Source organism: Anolis sagrei, chromosome 9 (genome assembly GCF_037176765.1).
Source record: "Anolis sagrei isolate rAnoSag1 chromosome 9, rAnoSag1.mat, whole genome shotgun sequence".
Taxonomy (NCBI): Eukaryota; Metazoa; Chordata; class Lepidosauria; order Squamata; family Dactyloidae; genus Anolis; species Anolis sagrei.
In genome coordinates, this window is record NC_090029.1 from 35,445,627 (window position 1) to 35,465,920 (window position 20,294).

The following is a 20,294-nucleotide window of genomic DNA, read 5'->3' on the forward strand; positions in this document are numbered from 1 at the left end:
AATACTTATAATAATATGATATTATAATTATATATATTACATGTAATATTAATAATAATATTACGATATAATGATATAGTACAATATAGTAATATTTAATACGGATATTGTACTATGGTAATAATATAATCTATTGAATGTAAATATATATCTTGTAAGCCGTTCTGAGTCCCCTTTGGGGTGAGAAGGGCAGCATATAAATGTCGTAAATAATCTATCTATCTATCTATCTATCTATCATCTATCTATAAATGCTCTGTGCATAATGAGTACCTTAAAAACAAAAGAACCAGTGAACGAAATCACACCAAATTTGGCAACAAAATGTCTCACAATACAAGGATGACCATCACTCAAAAAATTATGATTTTGTCATTTGGGAGTTGTAGTTGCTGGGATTTTTAGTTCACCTACAATCAAACAGCACTCTGAACTCCACCAATGTTGGAATTGAACCAAACGTGGCACACAGGACTCCCATGACCAACAGAAAACACTAGAAGAGTTTGGTGGGCATTGACCTTGAGTTTGGGACTTGTAGATCACCTACACCCAGAGAGCACTGTGGACTCAAACAATGGTGGATCTGGACCAAACTTGGCACGAATATTTCATATGCCCAAATATGAACACAGATGGAGTTTGGGGGAAACAGACCTTGACATTTGGGATTTGTAGTCACTGGGATTCATAGTTCACCTACAATCAAAGAGCATTCTGTGAACATGTTGTGAACCGGTCCGAATCCCTCTTTGAAGGTGAGAGGGTCGGTATATAAAACCTCGAAATAAATAAATAATTCTGAACCCCACGAATGACAGAATCGGGGCAAACTTCCCACACAGAACCCCCATGACCAACAGAAAATACTTAAGGCCATCCGATCCAACTCCCTTCATCAGGGCAAGAAAAGGTAATCAAAGCCCTCCTGACAAAGAGCCATCCAGCCATAGATATAGATAGATAGATAGATAGATAGATAGATAGATATGATTCACACACAGAGAGATATAGTATCATAGATTTGAAAGGGACCCCTGAAGAAGGACAATTATACGATGCATTTCCAGAGTACGCAAACCAGACAATCTCTACATCAACACTGACAAAGAAACAGCAAGAAATACTGTTTACCCACAAGCTTATTGTATTAGTTTAGATATATTAGAAACCAACACTTTCTCGTTACTTTATTTTCCAGATCAACAGACTGGGCCACAGCAACGTGTGGCAGGGGACAGCTAGTAATAAATAAATAAATATGGTCTGGTTTCGTGAAACCCTCTTATAGTGTCGAGGCAACTGGGATGTCGTTGAGGGAAGAGGGTAACAACCTACAAAAGATTATTATTATTATTATTAAACTTTATTTGTACCCCGCTAGCATCTCCCGAAGGACTCGATGTGGTTTACAAGGCCAAGGCCTCAACACAACAACAGCAAACAATAACAATACTATGCAAAGCAAATTAAAAACATAAGCAAAACATTACACTATTACGCAATAAAAACCAGGCCGGGCCAGTGATGGGTACAGGTTACTATTATCACATAAGTTGTAGATTATTAAATATGGTTTTATGTGGGTGAGTAGATGGCGACTACTGGACAGCATATGACATATCACAGAACTGATGCAATTTTCTGAATCAGCACCCCAAATAACCAAACCAAATCTAAAGTTGACCAAAATCTGATTTGTAATCCTTTTGGTACTAATGTTGGAGAATGGTCCTTGCTCAAAGTGGTCCCTGGTCAAGTGGTGCCTAATCAAAAAAACATAACATAGACCCGGGGAGATTCATATACATAACATATTGGACATATTGACCATACTTTCTACTCACTAATGTCCTATACAGAGTGATTGCTATGGCTTGGAGTCCTGGACAGTTGGAACATGATGCATGAAGCAAAACATGAAGGATGGGCGTGAAGCTTGAAGCAATAAACCACAGCCCTTGAAGGCCATGGCCAGCATGTCTCCAACAGTCAGAGAATTAATCAATGTTTTAAAATGTATTTTAAAAGGAAAGGTGATGAAAAACTTCCACTGTAGCTGAGTGTGTGTGAGTCAAGGTGTGATTTGCTCAAGATAACCATTTAAGAATGGATTAAAAAGGGATTATCTGCACATTGCTCTGAGGCCAAGAGTGTGCTTCAATCAAGGTAACCATTTATTGGGCCACTTTGAGTCTCCTTGGGGAGAGAAAAGGTGTGGCATAAATAAACATCATCATCATCATCATCAATATCAATAACATTCCGGATTCAGACAGACAGAGTTTTGGAGTACAATACTCCTGAACTCATGATCATGTTAAAAAACAAAGTATGGATTGTCGATGTTGCAATCCCAGGTGACAGCAGGATTGAAGAGAAATAACTGGAAAAGATGACACAATATGAGGATTTAAAGACCGAACTGCAAAATCTCTGGCACAAGCCAGTCAAGGGGGTCCTAGTGGTGATTGGCACACTGGGTGCAGTGCCTCAAGACCTTGGCTTTCACTTAAACACAATCAGCGCTGACAAGATTACCATCTGCCAGCTGCAAAAGGCCACCTTACAGGGATCTGCACGCATTATTCACCAATACATCACACAGTCCTAGACACTTGGGAAATGTCCGATGTGTGGACCAATACAACAGCCAGCAGAGTGATCTTGTTTACTGTGGACTCATCTTGTGTTTCAAATAATAATAACCTAGCTTATGTATCTGACGTTGCCCAGGTATGTGTTTTGTAATGCCATTCATTAGAAATATTCATGGCAATTAGAAATATTCATGGCTTGGCAATTTTATGATTGGTCGCATTAGAAAATGTATACCTAGCTGTTAGCCCCAGATAACAGCCAACTGAGTAGTTCGAAAACATGCAAATGTGAGTAGATAAATAGGTACTGCTTCAGCGGGAAAAGGCAAAAGATGCTCCAAGCAGACTTGCTGGCCACATGACCAGGTGACAACGAAGGCTCACTGGCTTGGAAATGGAGAATAACACCTCCCCAGGACCAGAGATGAGCACCGCCTCAAAAAAAGAGCCAGAAATGAAAGGAGAAGCCTTTGCCTTTGTTTGTGCTTGTGTGTCTCATCGTATTGTAACAAGGTATTGAATGTTTGCCGGTATCTGTTTACACTGTAATCCACGGAATATAAATAAAGTGGTGGCAGTGGTGGTGGTGGTGGTGGTGGTGATGATGATGATGATAATAATGATAATAATAATAGAAAATCGGGAGGCAGAGGGCTTCTGCAAGTGAAACAAATGGTAGAAGAAGAGAAATATGCACTGGCAGATTATGTAAAAGGCAGTCAAGAACCAAAATTGAGGGAAGTCAAGAGTAGTAAACTGCTTCAAGTGCAAAAGACAAAGAGTGAATACCGTCAAAACACAATCCAGAGCACAAGAGAAAACTGGCGAAAGAAGGCTCTCCATGGATAGTTCCTGGGAAAAATTGAGAGCCAAATTGACAAAGTAAAAACATGGATGTGGCTCACAAATGGGACTCTGAAAAAGGAGACAAAGGAGGGCCTGATTCTGGCAGCCCAAGAACAAGCCATTCGAACCAAGGCCATCCAAGCCAGAATTGAAAAGCAGATGACAGATCCCAAGTGTAGACTCTGCAAGGAAGCAGATGAAACAATAGATCCCATCCTCAGCTGCTGCAAGAAGATCTTGCAGACAGACTCCAAGCAGAGGCACAACAACATTGCTCAGATGATTAATTGGAACTTGAGCCACAAAGACCATCTGCCTGCGACAAAGAACTGGTGGGATCATAAACCAGAGAATGAACACGTCAAGCTACTCTGGGACTTCCGAATCCCAGGTGACAGCAGGATTGAAGAGAAACAACTGGAAAAGCTGACATGATATGAAGATTTAAAGATCGAACTGCAAAGACTCTGGCACAAACCAGTCAAGGTGGTCCCAGTGGTGATCAGCACACTGGGTGTAGTGCCTAAAGACCTTGGCCTGCACTTAAACACAATCGGCGCTGACAAAATTACCATCTGCCAGCTGCAAAAGCCACCTTGCTGGGATCTGCACACATTATTCGCCGATACATCACACAGTCCTAGACACTTGAGAAGTGTCCAACGTGCAATCCAATTCAACAGCCAGCAGTGTGATCTTGTCTGCTGTGGACTCATCTTGTTGTGTTTCAAATAATAATAATAATAATAATAATAATAATAATAATAACAATAACTAAGCTAATAACTATTAAAATGCAGAAGTCATATTCTCTTTCACATGCGATTATAGCACTGGCAGGCCCAACAATTCTGAGCAATCTGCAGTTCTCTGGATTAACCATAACCTGATACAATTTAACATCAGAACACAACAGACTGTGCCTTGAAAACATGTTAGCTGCCTTCTATGCCCCGTGCCAAGCAATACTGAAAACCAGGCCTTTTGTTTTGTATTTTCCCACAAAATATGCAAACTTTGGTGTTGGAGGAAAGTTCTGAGAGTGCCTTGGACTGCGAGAAGATCCAACCAGTCCATCCTCCAGGAAAGAAAGCCCGACTGCTCATTGGAGGGAAGGAGACGAGAGACAAAGTGGAAGTCCTTTGGCCACATCATGAGAAGGAAAGCTTGGAGAAGACGATGATGCTGGGGGAAATGGAAGCAAAAAGGAAGAGGGGCCGACCAAGGGCGAGATGGATGGATGGCATCCTTGAAGGGACTGGACTGACCTTGAAGGAGCTGGGGGTGGTGACGGCCGACAGGGAGCTCTGGCGTGGGCTGGTCCAGGAGGTCACGAAGAGTTGGAGATGACTGAACGAATGAACAACAACATGCAAACTCTTGGCCCCATTAACATGACAGATGATATCTCTCATGGAAGCATTTTTAGAAGAGCGGTTCACAAGATACTGGTACCCAGTCCAGCAATAATAATAACACAAATCACTACCTAAGTGACGCTGGCAAGCATACTTCCTTATAAAGACTGAAATGGTTCCCTTAATATATCATGATTTCTCAGAGGATCTTTGGTCATGGAAATGGTTTTCCATGATCTATATTGGTTGGAGTAGTAACTATTAAAAGCCAATAAAGGAGACTGGCCACTAATGCATCATCAAAAAGAAAGAAAGAAAAAGAAAGCAAGAAAGAAAGAAAGGCAAGAGTGGGTGTTACATTCAATTTACATGTGCAAAGTGAAATATAAGTAAGTTTCTCCTTCTTAGTATTCTTCCTCAACTGAGGCAAAACTACCAATCAATATAAAGATAATCTGGGATCAAAGGAGCCCCTGGTAGCGCAATGGGTTAAACCCTTGTGCTGGCAGGACTGCTGACCAAAAGGTTGGTGGTTCGAATCCGGGCAGCGGGGTGAGCTCCCATCTGTCAGCTCCAGCTTCCCATGCGGGGACACAAGAGAAGCTTCCAAAAGGATAGTAAATCATCTGAGCGTCCCCTAGGAAACATCCTTGCAAACAGCCAAATCTCTCACACCAGAAGCGACTTGCAGTTTCTCAAGTCGCTCCTGACATGGGGAAAAAAAATCTGGGATCAGATACTGTATTATATGTTAGTGTAGACTCATATAATTTACTTCAAAGCAATTTGGATTATATGATGTGATAATCTGGATGATATGGCAATGTAGATCTAGCCATAGTATAGCTGAGACTCCGTGGAGGCTGGATCTATACTGGCCTATAATCCAGTATCTGATCCCAGATGATCTACTTTGAATGGGATTATATGAGTCTACAGTGCCATATAATCCAGTTGAAAGCAGATATTCATATATTGGACTAAACGTCAGTGCAGAAGGGGCCTGAGACAGACATACAATGATATAAAGTTTTGTCTCTAGAGCAGGTATGGGCAAACTTCGGCCCTCCGGGTGTTTTGAACTACAACTCCCACAATTCCTAACAGTAGGTCAAAACACCCAAAGGGCCGAAGTTTGCCCATGCCTGTTCTAGATACACCCCTCTCTCAGTAACATAGGCTTCACTGTTATCATTATGGTAGACATTTTTGGAGCCCACGATGGCACTGTGGGTTAAACCGCTGAGCTGCTAAACTTGCTGACCGAAAGGTTGCAGGTTCGAATCTGGGGAGCGGCGTGAGCTTCCACTGTCAGCCCCAGCTTCTGCCAACCTAGCAGTTTGAAAACATGCAAATGTGAGTAGATCAATAGGTACTGCTCCGGTGGGAAGGTAACAGTGCTCCATGCCATCATGCTGGCCACATTATCTTGAAGGTGTCTATGGACAACACCGGCTCTTTAGCTTAGAAATGGAGATGAGCACCAACTCCCAGAGTCGGACACGATTGGACTTAATGTCAAAAGAGAAAACCTTTACCTTAGACACCTTTACCTGACCTTAGCTTTACCTGGAGCTCCTTACAGGGAGCGGTCAACCCTCCTGTTTAAGGAGCTTCATTGGCTGCCGTTCATTTACCGGTCCCAATTCAAGGTGGAGGTGCTCACCTACAAAGCCCTAAATGGTTTGGGACCCACCTACCTGTGTGACCGCATCTCTGTGTACGAACCCACACGATCTCTTCGATCATCTGGAGAGGCCCTGCTCACGCTTCCACCTCCATCGCAAGCGCAATTGGTGGGGACGAGGGACAGGGCCTTCTTGGTGGTGGCCCCTCAACTCTGGAATTCACTCCCCAGGGATATTAGACAAGCCCCAACTCTGGCAGTCTTTAGGAGGAGCCTGAAAATGTGGCTGTTTCAGTGTGCCTTTCCAGAATAAGGAAACCCCCATCAATATGTCCTCAAACGCACTTTAACAATGATTTTGGATTGTCTGCACATTTCCTCCCTCTCCAAAACCTTTATTCCAATTACATGTTACCTGTTCATGCCCAGCATTATTTTTTTAAAAAATTAATTATTACATTTGGCCCAGCCATTGGTTTTTTTAAATGCGTCATGTAATTGTTATTGTTTTTGCTTATTTTGCTATGAGTTTTGTATTGTTTTTGTATTATTGCTGTTATTGTTATTGTTGTATTGTGGGCTCGGCCTCATGTAAGCCGCATCGAGTCCCTCGGGAGATGGTAGCGGGGTACAAATAAAGTCTTATTACACTGTTCTACAAATTTTCAGTTTTTCTCAGTTTCGGAAACGAAATGTGCCGTTTCTTAATAAATTTAACATGCTGAATTCAAATATAATAATTAAATGTGTTAATTGGCTCTGGTTTTTATGCAACAGCTATTTCAATTTTCTCCACAATAGGTAATTTGTTAATATTATGATAATGCGCCTAACCTTACTGCATGTATATAAATCGTGAATATTTACTAAATGTTAGTCAAATTATATTGCCCATAGTTTATACATGAGAAATATTTATTTAATTAGTCTATTGTTTACGTTTGTGCAGCAAGAAACTATATGAGTAGGCCAAATGCAGTTGAAAAGTCTGAAGGTTTAAATGTTGCTTTAATCGTGACTTGAGTTTATCTCCTGTTTGCTTCTCTTGACTTTTCTTTGGTATTCAAGGAAAGGATTCCCTCTTGCAATGCTCCAGCAGGAGTCTGACAGCATTGACGGAGTCCATTGGTCTTGATCTCTTTTTTCCACCGCGCTTTATTTACACACGTGCGAGGAGGCATCACTACAGTACAAAGAACAATGTCAAACGATGTTTAACGAGACTGTCTCAGTCTTCAACTGACTGACCCTCACCGGTCAAAAGTCTGGCCTTAGATAGGGCTTTCTGGCTTTTGCACACGGCACTAATACTGCATCATCAAACTTTCTAGAATATTCTAGAATCTTCCAAAGTGTAAGTCGCAACATGCATTTTTTCAGCCATAAGTGATCACGTGATTGCTTATATCATAAAAACTAGAGCCAATATACATTTTTAAATGTCATTTTCGTTTTCAGCACCCCAAAATCATAAAAGAACAACTATTTTCAGGCCTGCAACCTTTTCTCCGTTGAACAGTGTTATTATTATTATTATTATTATTATTATTATTATTTTCCTAGTAAATGCTATTTTGATAATTATTTATTTAAGTGTGTGTCGCAAGAAAAATAACTTGAACACCCCAGCGGTGATTTTATCTCTTGCTTCTCTTCAAAAAGCACATTTATTTTCCAGTGACTTTTGATTCTACACATCTTGAAAGAAGTCTCATCGAAATAGATCAATATATAATGCTAGAAACTACAAAGCCAGGATTTGCATTCCCTGCTCCTTTCTGCAGAACGCTTTCTTTCTCGCTGGTTACATGATGGAGGTTTTGGCATTCGGCTGAAAAGAAAATAAAGCTTTCAGGAGTAATGAAGGGCTTGAGAAAGCAGTCTCCCTCCGCGAACAAATGCCACTTGCTCTTCAAAATTAAACCACAGCCTGGCAAAATGCACTTTTTTCTGAGTATTCACTGAAAAAGCAGGACGTTCTTTAGTGATTCTAAGCAGATCCCGGGGATGTTCAAAGACCACCAATTTGCCAAGTGACTACAGAAACTTGTGACAAACTATCCAAGACTCAAAGCCAACTTTTCGCAGCTATAAATTGTGGTTAGATAACCCAAATCTATGTCTTCCACAAACTTTGTACAGAAAAGTAGGAACAAATCTCTCTCCACCTCTTGACTCACTCATTTACCCATTAGTAATATATATATTCACTGAGCTCACCAACTATTTAGTGGATGGAAGTAATTTGCAGATTGTGGCCAAAAAAAAGTGGCATCAAAGAAGCGCACAATGAATAATCCTGGGTTTCCATTATGGTGACTCTTTGCATCTCACTCTGTGATTTGAGGTCGACAGAATGCTTTGTAAAGACATGATTCACAAATCTATAATTTTTGCCATTTCATATCAGCACCATGCTTGGTATGAGTCACTTTTGGCCAAGAGACTCCATGTGGTTGAAGGGACAGAGGGATGAAACCGAATTGGATTTGTATAGTCGAAGGCTTTCATGGCCGGAATCACTGGGTTGTTGTAGGTTTTTTCGGGCTATATGGCCATGTTCCAGAGGCATTCTCTCCTGACGTTTCGCCTGCATCTATGGCAAGCATCCTCAGAGGTTGTGGGGTCTGTTGTCGAAGGCTTTCATGGCTGGAATCACTGGGTTGTTGTAGGTTTTTTCGGGCTATATGGCCATGGTCTAGAGGCATTCTCTTCTGACGTTTCGCCTGCATCTATGGCAAGCATCCTCAGAGGTAGTGAGGTCTGTTGTCGAAGGCTTTCATGGCTGGAATCACTGGGTTGTTGTAGGTTTTTTCGGGCTATATGGCCATGGTCTAGAGGCATTCTCTCCTGACATTTCACCTGCATCTATGGCAAGCATCCTCAGAGGTAGTGAGGTCTGTTGGAACTAGGAAAAGGGGTTTATATATCTGTGGAATGAATGTTTCAACTGACCACCTTGATTAGCATTTGATAGCCTTGCAGTGCCTGGAGCAATCTTTTGTTGAGAGGTGATTAGATGTCCTTGTTTGTTTCCTCTCTGCTGTTTTGCTGTTTTAATTTTAGAGTTTTTTTTTAATACTGGTAGCCAGATTTTGTTCATTTGCATGGTTTCCTCCTTTCTGTTGAAATTCTCCACATGCTTCTTGTGGATTTCAATGGCTTCTCTGTGTAGCCTGACATGGTGGTTGTGAAAGTAGTCCAGCATTTCTGTGTTCTCAAATAAAATGCTGTGTCCAGGTTGGTTGAAATTATCTTTCTACCTCAGATGTCCTATGAATAGCCCTGGGCCAACTGTGATTTCTCAGCTTCACATGTGGAAAAATTTGGAAAAGCTCATATGGCTCTGGCCCAGTTTACTTGTCTGAATGTATCTCCCTCTACGCTCCACCTTGTAATTTGAGATCTACTGGGGAGGCCCCGCTCTCGGTCCCACCAGCCTCACAAACACGTCTGGTGGGACAAGGGACAGGGCCTTCTCGGTGGTGACCCCCTGCTTGTGAAATTCGCTTGCCAGCGAGATTATTATGTGATTATAATTAATGTTACTGGGTTCTTGTAGGTTTTTTTCAGGCTATATGGCCATGTTCTAGAGGCATTCTCTCACTATCTTTGAGGATGCTTGCCACAGATGCAGGCGAAACGTTAGGAGAGAATGCCTCTAGAACATGGCCATATCGTCCGGAAAAAACTACAACAACCCAGTGATTCCAGCCATGAAAGCCTTCAACAATACATTAATGTTACTGTTTTTAATCCGGGGGTTGAGAAGGGCGGGGTAGAAATGTTGTAAATAAATAAATATAAATAATAAATAAATAAATGCAATCACAATTTTTTTGGGAAAGCCAGTGGCTGGATCTTCACTGCCATATAATCCAGATTATCAAATCAGATAATTCAGAGTATCTGCATTGAACAGGATTATATGAGGCTGGATCTACAGTGTTATATAATCCAGATTTTCAAATCAGATAATCCACATTATCTGCTTTGAACTGAATTATATGAGGCTGGATGTACACTGCTATATAATCCTGATTATCAAATCAGATAATCCAGATTGTCTCCTTTGAACTGAATTATATGGGGCTAGATCTACAGTCTTATATAATCCAGATTTTCAAATCAGGTAATCCACATTATCTGCTTTGAACTGGATTATATGAGGCTGGATCTACACTGCTATACTGTATAATCCTGATTATCAAATCAGATAATCCAGATTGTCTGCTTTGAACTGGATTATATGAGGCTGGATATACACTGCCATATGCTCCAGATTATCGGATCTAATAACCCACATTATCACTTGTGAACTGGATTACCTGAGTCTACACTGCCCTGTAGCCCAGTTCAAATCAGATAATCTGGATTTTATAGGCCAGTGTAGATCTGGCTCCTTATAATCCAGTTCAAAACAGATAATGTTGATCCATCCTGAGTCTACACTGGCATATAATCCAGTTCAAAGCAGATAATCCAGATTTCATATGGCAGTGTAGATGGTGTCTGAAAGATGCTAATGGGGTGCAAATCCATTCAAGGCAAAGGTTGATCCACAGACAACTCATGAATAATGCAGTTAGATAAAACGTGCGCTCTTATATCTAAGTTCAAATTATGGAAGCAAGTCTCATCGTGCTGACTTTGCTTCCTTGGGATGCCTCAGGACGGGCAGGCTTCTGAACAGGCACAGATCTGCCAACTTGACAGTTTCCATATTCAAATGAATACACGAGTTCTCTTTGTTGAGGCACCTTGGAAGCAGCTGTTCTCTTTGCCCAAATCCATCTCTGTTCCCATCCTTGCACCTCCCCGGATTCTGTATCCGCGGTTCCAACCATCCACTGCTGGAAAGTATTGCTCCCAGCAAAAAAACCAAAAAGCAAAGCTTGATTTTGCCATTTTACATAAGTAACACCAATTCATTATGATACTAGCCACCCCCTGCCATGCATTGCTGTGGCCTAGTTGTCCTTCTTTAGGAGTCCCTTTCAAATCTATGATACTATATTTGTCAAAGACATATACGTATATGTGTGGGTGTGAATCATATATATCTCACTATATCTATGGCTGGATGGCTCTTTGTCAGGAGGGCTTTGATTATGTTTTCTTGCCCTGGTGAAGGGAGTTGGACTAAATGGCCTTAAGGCAGCATTTCTCAACCTGAGTGTTGGGTTCCCTGGGGAGGGGGGTCATGAGGGGGTGTCATAAGGGTCACCAAAGACCACCAGAAAACACAGTATTTTCTCACCTCTGAGGATGCTTGCCATAGATGCAGGCGAAACGTCAGGAGAAATGCCTCTAGAATATGGCCATATAGCCCGAAAAAAGCCCACAAGAACTTAGTGATTCCAGCCATGAAAGCCTTCGACAATACAGTATTTTCTGTTGGTCATGGGGGTTTTGTGTGGGAAGTTGAGGCCAATTCTATCGTTGGGGTTCAGAATGATCTTTGATTGTAGGTGAACGGTGAATCTCAGTGACTACAAATCCCAAATGTCAAGGTCTATTTCCCCCAAATTCCATCTGTGTTCACACTTGGGCATATTGAGTATTTATGCCAGGTTTGGTCCAGATCCATCATTGTTTGAGTCCACAATGCTCTCTAGATGTAGGTGAACTACAACTCCCAAACTCAAGGTCAATGCCCACCAAACCCTTCCAGTATTTTCTGTTGGTCGTGGGAGTTCTGCTTGCCATGTTTGGTTCAATTTCATCGTTGATAGAATTCAGAATGCTCTATGATCGTAGGTAAACTATAAATCCCAGCAACTATAACTCCCAAATGACCAACACCAAATACTGTGTTTACTGATGGTCTTTGGTGAACCCTCTGACAACCCCTCATGACCCCCCAGGGGTCCCAACCCCCAGGTTGAGAAATGCATGGAGTGTCGTTACCTTCCTGCTGGAGTGGTACCTATTTATCTGCTCATATTTGCATGTTTTTTGAACTGCTAGGTTGGTAGAAGCTGGGGCTAACAACGGGAGTTTACCCGTCCCGCGGATTCAAACACCGACCTTCCAGTCAGCAAGTTCAGCAGCTCAGCATTTTAACCCGCTGTGCCACCAAGGCCCCATTCAGATAAACTTTCATTAAAACCATGTAGACAGGACAATATCTTGCTCCTAACAACATGGATCAGAAGTGTCAATAGAAAGGATTAGTGGTGAGATGTGCTGTGCATCGCCTGCTGATCCTAGCTATTTAGCTCCAAACAAAATCAAAGTTTTCTATCAGGGATGCAATCAAAGTTACAAAGAGGAAACCCATCATCCTTCCCACCATCATTAAGCATCACTTGGCTGCATCTGACCAAGGATCCATCTGTTCTAGCATCCTGCTTCCAACAGTGGAAACGGATCTCCAGGCAACCTGTAGGAAAGGGAAGAAGGCAGCAATACAACTGCCTCTATTCCAGGCATGGACAAACTTGGGCTCTCCAAGCATTTTGGACTTCAACCCCATCATATTTCCTGCCATCATTAAGGATCACTTGGCTGCATCTGACCAACATCTGTTCTAGAATGCAACTGTGGAAAAAGATCTCCAGGCAACCTGTAGGAAGGGAAAGAAGGCAGCAATACAACTGCCTCTATTCCAGGTATGGCCAAACTTGGGCTCTCCAAGGGTTTTGGACTTCAACCCCATCATATTTCCCACCATCATTAAGCATAAGCATCACTTGGCTGCATCTGACCAAGGATCCATCTGTTCTAGCATCCTGCTTCCAACAGTGGAAAAGGATCTCCAACAGTGGAAAACAGTGGAAAAGGATCTCCAGGCAACCTGTAGGAAGAAGGCAACAATCCAGCTGCCTCTATTCCAGGCATGGACAAACTTGGGCTCTCCAGGTATTTTGGTCTTCAACCCATTATCCTTCCCACCATCCTTAAGGATCACTTGGCTGCATCTGACCAAGGATCCATCTGTTCTAGCATGCGACAGTGGAAAAAGATCTCCAGGCAACCTGTAGGAAGGGGAAGAAGGCAGCAATACAACTGCCTCTGTTCCAGGCATGGACAAACTTAGGCTCTCCAAGTGTTTTGGACTTCAACCCCATCATCCTTCCCACCACTGCTAAGCATCACTTTGCTGTATCTGACCAAGGGTCCATCTGTTCTAGCATCCTGCTTCCAATAGTGGAAAATGATCTCCAGGCAACCTGTAGGAAAGGGAAGAAGGCAGCAATACAACTGCCTCTATTCCAGGCATGGACAAACTTGGGCTCTCCAGGTATTTTGGACTTCAACCCATTATCCTTCCCACCATCATTAAGCATCACTTGGCTGCATCTGACCAAGGATCCATCTGTTCTAGCATGCAACAGTGGAAAAAGATCTCCAGGCAACCTGTAGGAAGGGGAAGAAGGCAGCAATACAACTGCCTTTATTCCAGGTATGGTCAAACTTGGGCTCTTCAAGTGTTTTGGACTTCAACCCACCATCCTTCCCACCGTCGTTAAGCATCACTTTGCTGCATCTGACCAAGGATCCATCTGTTCTACCAACAGTGGAAAAGGATCTCCAGGCAACCTGTAGGAAGGGGAAGAAGGCAGCAATACAACTGCCTCTATTCCAGGTATGGCCAAACTTGGGCTCTCCAGGGGTTTTGGACTTCAACCCCATCATATTTCCCACCATCATTAAGCATAAGCATCACTTGGCTGCATCTGACCAAGGATCCATCTGTTCTAGCATCCTGCTTCCAACAGTGGAAAAGGATCTCCAGGCAACCTGTAGGAAGAAGGCAACAATCCAGCTGCCTCTATTCCAGGCATGGACAAACTTGGGCTTCCCACCATCCTTAAGGATCACTTGGCTGCATCTGACCAAGGATCCATCTGTTCTAGCATGCAACAGTGGAAAAAGATCTCCAGGCAACCTGTAGGAAGGGGAAGAGGGCAGCAATACAACTGCCTCTATTCCAGGCATGGACAAACTTAGGCTCTCCAAGTGTTTTGGACTTCAACCCCATCATCCTTCCCACCACTGCTAAGCATCACTTTGCTGTATCTGACCAAGGGTCAATTTGTTCTAGCATCCTGCTTCCAACAGTAGAAAATGATCTCCAGGCAACCTGTAGGAAGGGGAAGAAGGCAACAATACAGTTGCCTCTTTTCCAGGTATGGTCAGACTTGGGCTCTCCAGATATTTTGGACTTCAACCCATTATCCTTCCCACCATCCTTAAGGATCACTTGGCTGCATCTGACCAAGGATCCATCTGTTCTAGCATGCCACAGTGGAAAAAGATCTCCAGGCAACCTGTAGGAAGGGGAAGAAGGCAGCAATACAACTGCCTCTATTCCAGGTATGGTCAAACTTGGGCTCTCCAATGTTTTGGACCTCAACCCATCATCTTTCCCACCATCATTAAGCATCACTTGGCTGCATCTCACTGAGGAGTCATCTCTTCTAGCATCCTTCTTCCAACAGTGGAAGAGGATTTCCAGGCAACCTGTAGGAAGGGGAAGAAGGCAGCAATACAGTTGCCTCTATTCCAGGTATGGCCAAACTTGGGCTCTCCAAGTGTTTTGGACTTCAACCCATCATCCTTCCCACCATCCCTAAGTATCACTAGGCTGCATCTGACCAACATCTGTTCTATCATCCAACAGTGAAAAAAGATCTCCAGGCAACCTGTAGGAAGGGGAAGAAGGCAGCAATACAGTTGCCTCTTTTCCAGGTATGGTCAAACTTGGGCTCTCCAATGTTTTGGACCTCAACCCATCATCTTTCCCACCATCATTAAGCATCACTTGGCTGCATCTCACTGAGGAGTCATCTCTTCTAGCATCCTTCTTCCAACAGTGGAAGAGGATTTCCAGGCAACCTGTAGGAAGGGGAAGAAGGCAGCAATACAGTTGCCTCTATTCCAGGTATGGCCAAACTTGGGCTCTCCAAGTGTTTTGGACCTCAACCCATCATCTTTCCCACCATCATTAAGCATCACTTGGCTGCATCTCACTGAGGAGTCATCTCTTCTAGCATCCTTCTTCCAACAGTGGAAGAGGATCTCCAGGCAACCTGTAGGAAGGGAAAGAAGGCAGCAATACAGTTGCCTCTGTTCCAGGTATGGCCAAACTTGGGCTCTCCAAGTGTTTTGGACTTCAACCCATCATCCTTCCCACCATCGTTAAGCATCACTTTGCTGCAACTAACCAAGGATCCATGTGTTCTAGCATCCTGATTCCAAAAGTGGAAAAGGATCACCAGGCAACTTGTAGGAAGGGGAAGAAGGCAACAATCCAGGCATTGGCAAAGTTGGGTCCTCCAGGTGTTTTGGACTTCAACTCCCACCATTCCTAACAGCCTCAGGCCCCTTCCTTTGACCCCTCAGCCGCTTAAGCGGCTGAGGGGTCAAAGGAAGGGGCCTGAGGCTGTTAGGAATGGTGGGAGTTGAAGTCCAAAACACCTGGAGGACCCAACTTTGCCCATGTCTGCTCTAGCCTTTTGAAGTACACCTTTGAACCACAGGTGAAAGTAATCCACCCAATGAATTAAGAAAATCCAAAATTAGGGAAGGAAATAAATCCAGCCTTACCTTTAGAATTCAGTGCTTGAAGAAGTTAAGTCCCATATACCTAACCGAGCAGAACGATGTCTCAGCGAGTGTGTTTCGGAAGAAGTCCCAACTTCTGGAACCCTTGCAGGACGTCTCCGCAGCCTCCAGATGGGAATCCCTGCTTTTGTTTGGTGGGTGTTTCCCCCCCTTTCTCCTTGGTTTATTTCCCACCCCAGCCCCAGAACTAAATCAGAAGTCCTGGTATTTGGTATCTCAGGTTCAGTTGAGTCAGTGGCAGCAGGAGCAGCAGGAGGGTTGACTTGGAGTCAGAAAGGGAGCCAGAGAGAACAGAGGGGAGAGTTTCCAGCCACAGTCCAGTTGAGCTGCTACTGAGTGTAAAAAAAAGAGACCTTCAGGCGCCTCCTGTGCCTCCTTAGATACCTCTTGCTATAGCTGGCAGATTGCTAAGGGCGTTGAATCGTCCTATGAAACTTTGAGTCAAGGTAGGCAGGAATCCAGGAAAAATAAGACATGAGTTGGGGAAGGGGAGGGAGAGGTAGGGACGGGGGGGGGGGGGGTGTCAGAGAGAGAAGGGGGAAGCTGCACCTCTTGGGAGATGGAAAGAAAGGCCGGCCGGCCGGTTGAAACTCCTACAGAAGAGGGTCTTTTAAAAACCCACACACATACACAACACGGATTTGGAAACTGCTGAGACAGGGCACCACAAGTGTGCGAAAGGAAGAAACAGTATACTGGGACCCGGTTCAAATGGTTTGCATAAAAATAAAGTGGAGATAAAACTAATTAAAGTCTGTAGGCAAGAAGGGTGGGCGAGGATGAAGGAGAGGGAAAGGAGGTTGCCTGCAATGCAGTCAATAATGCTGCAGGCTGGCTAGGAAACTGTCAGAATAAATATTCAGAGCATCCTTAGATAGAGGATCAGGCAAGGAAAGCTAAAGGGAAAAGGAGAGGAGGAGGAGGAGGAAGAAAGGCAATTCCAGATGCAGCACAATGATGTGACTTCTGGCTACACAAATCCCTCCGGAAGAAATTGGCACTGCTACCTGCATGTTCCAAGGGTGGCTGCCTATGCATTCCCTGAAAGAGGAAATTCAGCACACACACACACACACAAAGACAATATGCAATAAAAATACTTATGCTTTTTGTGTGTGTCGGGAGCGACTTGAGAAACTGCTGGTGTGAGAGAATTGGCTGTCTGCAAGGACGTTGCCCAGGAGACGCCAGGATGTTTTACCATCCTGTCCTAACATGGGAAGCTGGAGCTGACAGACAGGAGCTCACCCAGCTCCCCGGATTCGAACCGCCAACTTTTTGTTCAGCAGTCTTGCCGGCACAAGTGTTTAACCCATTGCGCCACTGGAGGCTCCAAGGGACGGACTATATTGCTATGTACGAGGGTTGAATGAAAAATTATGCCTCCACCTTCGTTACTTGGGTTTGGATGGGAATATTTTAATAAATCAATTTCAGAAATGATCCTTAGAATGTGCTCTTTAACTACCACTATTCACTTTTCCACATAATCACCAGACAATTTGGTACATTTCTGCCAACAATGAACAAGTTTTCTGAAACCGTCACAGAAGAAGTCGACATTCTGTTTCCGTAACCCATCGTGCACAGATCTTCCGATAGCCAAGCAAAGCAATACTGTGACCCACACGTTCTTGTGAAATGCTGAGTATGTTTGAAATGATACGACGATTGTTTTGAATCAATCTGTCAACCTTTTGCTTGTGAAACTCGGTAGTTGCTGTCACAGGACGTCCAACTCTTTGTTTGTCATGCAAGTGTGGACTCATATAATCCAGTTCAAAGCAGATAATGTGGATTATCTGCTTTGATAATCTGGATGTTATGGAAGTTTTGTGTCATGTTTTTGAGGCTGGATCTACACTGCCCTATATCCCAGGATCTGATCCCAGATTATGTTTTGAACTGGATCATATAAGACCTCGGTAGCACAGCAGGTTAAACTGCTGAATTGCTGAACTTGCTGACTGGAAGGTTGGCAGTTTGAATCTGGGGAGCGAGGTGAGCTCCCATTGTTAGCCCCAGCTACTGCCAACCTTGCAGTTTGAAAATATGCAAATATGAGTAGATCAATAGGTACCACTTCAGCGGGAAGGTAATGCTGGCCACATGACCTTGGAGAAGTCTATGGATAACACCAGCTCTTTGGCTTAGAAATTGAGATGAACACACACTCCACCTAGAATTAATGTCAAGGGGAAACCATTAGCTTTTATATGAGTCTGCACTGCCAGATAATCTGGGATAAGAAGATAATCTGAGATCAGATCCTGGGATATAGGACAGTCCAAATGCTGCCTAAATTAAGATAGTCATGATGATGTTGATGGTGAGCAATGTGTGGTCCTCTTGATGTTGCCGAACTGCAGCTGCCAGCATTCCTTACCATTGCCCTTGCCACTTGTTGCTGTTGGGTTCTGCAGTTCAACATCATCTGGAGGACTTCATAGTTCAACTGGCATCCTGTTCAGTATTTTTGATGTCATAAACTAGATTTAAAATCTTTTAAAATGTGCTGTTTACATTTACGTTCATAGCGCTGCTGCCAAAACTGCAAATGCTCAGCAAACCACCCATCTTAAAAGCCAGGCAGCCAACCCAATCCAAGGGGTTCTGTGGTGCTAGGAACCGAAGGATGGCTTGTCCAGCCCCTTCCTTCCAACAAGATGTAATGCAATGTCGCTGTTCATTTTGGGATTTTGGCCTGCATCAATAGGAGCCTAGTGTCTAGATCTAAGGAAGTAATGCTACCCCTCTATTCTGCTTTGGTTAGACCACATCTGGAATATTGTGTCCAATTCTGGGCACCACAATTCAAGAGAGATATTGACAAGCTGGAATGTGTCCAGAGGAGGGTGACTAAAATGATCAAGGGTCTGGAGAACAAGCCCTATGAGGAGCGGCTTAGGGAACTGGGCATGTTTAGCCTGAAGAAGAGAAGGCTGAGAGGAGATATGATAGCCATGTATAAATATGTGAGAGGAAGCCACAGGGAGGAGGAGGGAGCAAGCGTGTTTTCTGCTTCCTTGGAGACTAGGACGCAATGGAACAATGGCTTCAAACTACAAGAGAGGAAATTCCATCTGAACATTAGGAAGAACTTCCTGACTGTGAGAGCCGTTCAGCAGTGGAACTCTCTGCCCCGGAGTGTGGTGGAGGCTCCTTCTTTGGAAGCTTTTAAGCAGAGGCTGGATGGCCATCTGTCAGGGGTGCTTTGAATGCAATATTCCTGCTTCTTGGCAGAATGGGGTTGGACTTAATGGCCCATGAGGTCTCTTCCAACTCTTTGATTCTATGATTCTATGATTCTATGCACCTCACATTGCACTTGACTGTCAAGAAGGGGCTAGAATCATCCTTTATCAGGGCCCTGCTCACCAGAGCCACCAAAGTCCTTGAATCAGTGTCACTGGCTGGCTTTTATGATGATTTTTAAAAGGTTCGATTGGGAGACTGTTCATATCTGCGCCCCCGCACACAGGATTTTGGCCTTCATGCCTCCATCTTCTGTTGCAAGAGCATAACGTGAAGCTGAATTCCCCCAAATGCCTACCCTTTGGCCGAGCCTGAAAGGAGCTCCTTCTCCTTGGGCAGACTGGACACCTCTTACACGATGAGAGGTAAACAGCCACAGTCCTCCTCCCCACCGCCATCCCCACCCCAATATTGCGGTTGATTCATCACCTGGCAAAAATAGAAGTGGAGGCTTCCAGGAAGGAGAGAACTTGCTTACAGAGTAGGCTTTATTTAGAAGTATTTGGAGCCCCCCCCCCCCTCTGCTTACATCTTCCCTGGCCTTCCTTGTATCTTTCCAGTTACTAATCGGGTTTGGTCTCGCTTGAGCGACGGGTGGCCAGAGCTACTAAGGGAGGCTCAGCTTCAACCCAGATGCGCTGTGTTCGAATTTTGCTTCGTCCATGGGAACACGTTCAGCAATCTGCAATGTGGAGGATGATCCTGTATATACTCGACTATAAGCCTAGTTTTTCCGCCCCACTTTTTAGGCTGAAAAAGTCCCCCTTGATTTATACTCGAGTCAAGATTATTTATTATTTTACTCTATTATTATTATTATTATTATTATTATTATTTTACTTTATTTATTATTACACTTATTATTTTACTCTGATATTATTACATTTATTATTTTACATCATCATAATCATCATCATCATTTTACTTTATTTTTATTATTATTACACTTATTATTTTACTCCCCTTTTTAGGCTAAAAAAGTTCCCCTTGATTTATACTCGAGTCAAGATTATTTATTATTTTACTGTATTATTA

The 20,294-nt window shown here is 43.4% G+C and overlaps 1 protein-coding gene across 3 annotated transcripts in view; it reads right to left on the minus strand.

The window, feature by feature from the left end:
* Nucleotides 1-16,484, minus strand: part of ACAN (aggrecan) — a 116,675-nt gene extending 100,191 nt beyond the window's left edge. For all 3 annotated transcript variants that reach the window (XM_067471457.1, XM_067471456.1, XM_060755175.2), the window contains exon 1: nt 15,987-16,484. The gene's annotated coding sequence lies outside the window, so the exon portion shown is untranslated. The remainder of the gene's footprint in view (nt 1-15,986) is intronic.
* Nucleotides 16,485-20,294: the final 3,810 nt, after the last annotated feature.